Here is a 3,717-nt window from a genome sequence, read left to right on the forward strand (position 1 = left end):
AGCTCCAGCGGACCGCGGGGAGCGCGCCCGTCTTCGGGGCTTGTTGCTGGCCGTTGGAGGAGCTCCAGCGGACCGGGGGGAGCGCGCCCGTCTTCGGGGCTTGTTGCTGGCCGTTGGAGGAGCTCCAGCGGACCGCGGGGAGCGCGCCCGTCTTCGGGGCTTGTTGCTGGCCGTTGGAGGAGCTCCAGCGGACCGCGGGGAGCGCGCCCGTCTTCGGGGCTTGTTGCTGGCCGTTGGCGGACCGGGGGGAGCGCGCCCGTCTTCGGGGCTTGTTGCTGGCCGTTGGCGGAGCTCCAGCGGACCGGGGGGAGCGCGCCCGTCTTCGGGGCTTGTTGCCGGCCGTTGGAGGAGCTCCAGCGGACCGCGGGGAGCGCGCCCGTCTTCGGGGCTTGTTGCTGGCCGTTGGAGGAGCTCCAGCGGACCGCGGGGAGCGCGCCCGTCTTCGGGGCTTGTTGCTGGCCGTTGGAGGAGCTCCAGCGGACCGGGGGGAGCGCGCCCGTCTTCGGGGCTTGTTGCTGGCCGTTGGAGGAGCTCCAGCGGACCGCGGGGAGCGCGCCCGTCTTCGGGGCTTGTTGCTGGCCGTTGGCGGACCGGGGGGAGCGCGCCCGTCTTCGGGGCTTGTTGCTGGCCGTTGGCGGAGCTCCAGCGGACCGGGGGGAGCGCGCCCGTCTTCGGGGCTTGTTGCTGGCCGTTGGAGGAGCTCCAGCGGACCGCGGGGAGCGCGCCCGTCTTCGGGGCTTGTTGCTGGCCGTTGGAGGAGCTCCAGCGGACCGCGGGGAGCGCGCCCGTCTTCGGGGCTTGTTGCTGGCCGTTGGAGGAGCTCCAGCGGACCGGGGGGGAGCCGGGCGTTCGAGTTGCCCAGGCAGGGGGTTATCCTCCACTAGCAAACCTCCATGAGCAGCGGAGCCCGTCAGCTGCGCCAAAAAGAACCACACGAGGGCGACCTGGGGTTGAAATCCCCCGCCACATAGGAACGAATGCCGGGCGTTCGAGTTGCCCAGGCAGGGGGTTATCCTCCACTAGCAAACCTCCATGAGCAGCGGAGCCCGTCAGCTGCGCCAAAAAGAACCACACGAGGGCGACCTGGGGTTGAAATCCCCCGCCACATAGGAACGAATGCCGGGCGTTCGAGTTGCCCAGGCAGGGGGTTATCCTCCACTAGCAAACCTCCATGAGCAGCGGAGCCCGTCAGCTGCGCCAAAAAGAACCACACGAGGGCGACCTGGGGTTGAAATCCCCCGCCACATAGGAACGAATGCCGGGCGTTCGAGTTGCCCAGGCAGGGGGTTATCCTCCACTAGCAAACCTCCATGAGCAGCGGAGCCCGTCAGCTGCGCCAAAAAGAACCACACGAGGGCGACCTGGGGTTGAAATCCCCCGCCACATAGGAACGAATGCCGGGCGTTCGAGTTGCCCAGGCAGGGGGTTATCCTCCACTAGCAAACCTCCATGAGCAGCGGAGCCCGTCAGCTGCGCCAAAAAGAACCACACGAGGGCGGCCTGGGGTTGAAATCCCCCGCCACATAGGAACGAATGCCGGGCGTTCGAGTTGCCCAGGCAGGGGGTTATCCTCCACTAGCAAACCTCCATGAGCAGCGGAGCCCGTCAGCTGCGCCAAAAAGAACCACACGAGGGCGGCCTGGGGTTGAAATCCCCCGCCACATAGGAACGAATGCCGGGCGTTCGAGTTGCCCAGGCAGGGGGTTATCCTCCACTAGCAAACCTCCATGAGCAGCGGAGCCCGTCAGCTGCGCCAAAAAGAACCACACGAGGGCGGCCTGGGGTTGAAATCCCCCGCCACATAGGAACGAATGCCGGGCGTTCGAGTTGCCCAGGCAGGGGGTTATCCTCCACTAGCAAACCTCCATGAGCAGCGGAGCCCGTCAGCTGCGCCAAAAAGAACCACACGAGGGCGACCTGGGGTTGAAATCCCCCGCCACATAGGAACGAATGCCGGGCAACCAGGGGTCGAAATCCCCCATTGAAATGAATGGCGGGCAACCAGGGGTCGAAGTCCCCCATTGAAATGAATGGCGGGCAACCAGGGGTCGAAGTCCCCCATTGAAATGAATGGCGGGTTACCAGGGGTCGAAATCCCCCATTGAAATGAATGGCGGGCGACCAGGGGTCGAAATCCCCCATTGAAATGAATGGCGGGCAACCAGGGGTCGAAGTCCCCCATTGAAATGAATGGCGGGCAACCAGGGGTCGAAGTCCCCCATTGAAATGAATGGCGGGCTACCAGGGGTCGAAATCCCCCATTGAAATGAATGGCGGGCGACCAGGGGTCGAAATCCCCCATTGAAATGAATGGCGGGCAACCAGGGGTCGAAGTCCCCCATTGAAATGAATGGCGGGCAACCAGGGGTCGAAGTCCCCCATTGAAATGAATGGCGGGCTACCAGGGGTCCAAGTCCCCCATTGAAATGAATGGCGGGCTACCAGGGGTCGAAGTCCCCCATTGAAATGAATGGCGGGCTACCAGGGGTCGAAATCCCCCATTGAAATGAATGGCGGGCGACCAGGGGTCGAAATCCCCCATTGAAATGAATGGCGGGCGACCAGGGGTCGAAATCCCCCATTGAAATGAATGGCGGGCAACCAGGGGTCGAAGTCCCCCATTGAAATGAATGGCGGGCTACCAGGGGTCGAAATCCCCCATTGAAATGAATGGCGGGCGACCAGGGGTCGAAATCCCCCATTGAAATGAATGGCGGGCTACCAGGGGTCCAAGTCCCCCATTGAAATGAATGGCGGGCTACCAGGGGTCGAAGTCCCCCATTGAAATGAATGGCGGGCTACCAGGGGTCGAAATCCCCCATTGAAATGAATGGCGGGCGACCAGGGGTCGAAATCCCCCATTGAAATGAATGGCGGGCAACCAGGGGTCGAAAGTCCCCATTGAAATGAATGGCGGGCGACCAGGGGTCGAAATTCCCCATTGAAATGAATGGCGGGCAACCAGGGGTCGAAATTCCCCATTGAAATGAATGGGCCCATTCATTTTCAATGGCCGGGCTACCAGGGGCGCAGTACCACCTGTCGTCATTAGGGGCGCTGTAGATAGGGGACCGAGTCCCCCCATTCGAGAGGTTTGCACCCAAACCTCAAAATGGTTGGTGTACAATTATAGGAGAGACCTTTTTAAGACGTGGGAGCTCCAGGGCAAATCAAGGGAGGCTCGACCAACCCATATCCGCTTTAGATGCACTTTAGGTCGGACTCCCTTGCCAGATGGTCCCCTCCTCAGCCTGGTTCTCGAATTTTTTCTAAGTCAGCCCAACTTGGAAATATTTTCAGAGTGCCACTTTCAAGGGAGTTTCGCCCAACCCCTATCCGCCTAAGAGGCACTTCAGGTCGGCCTGACTGGCCACATTTTCCCCCTCCTCATCCTGGTTCTCGAATTTTTTCTAAGTCAGCCAAACTTGGAAATTTTTTCAGAGTGCCACTTTCAAGGGAGTTTCGCCCAACCCCTATCCGCCTAAGAGGCACTTCGGGTCGGCCTGACTGGCCACATTTTCCCCCTCCTCATCCTGGTTCTCGAATTTTTTCTAAGTCAGCCAAACTTGGAAATTTTTTCAGAGTGCCACTTTCAAGGGAGTTTCGCCCAACCCCTATCCGCCTAAGAGGCACTTCAGGTCGGCCTGACTGGCCACATTTTCCCCCTCCTCATCCTGGTTCTCGAATTTTTTCTAAGTCAGCCAAACTTGGAAATTT

Source organism: Leptonotus elevatus, unplaced genomic scaffold (assembly GCF_054856555.1).
Source record: "Leptonotus elevatus isolate MCC_2025b unplaced genomic scaffold, RoL_Lele_1.0 HiC_scaffold_123, whole genome shotgun sequence".
NCBI lineage: Eukaryota > Metazoa > Chordata > Actinopteri > Syngnathiformes > Syngnathidae > Leptonotus > Leptonotus elevatus.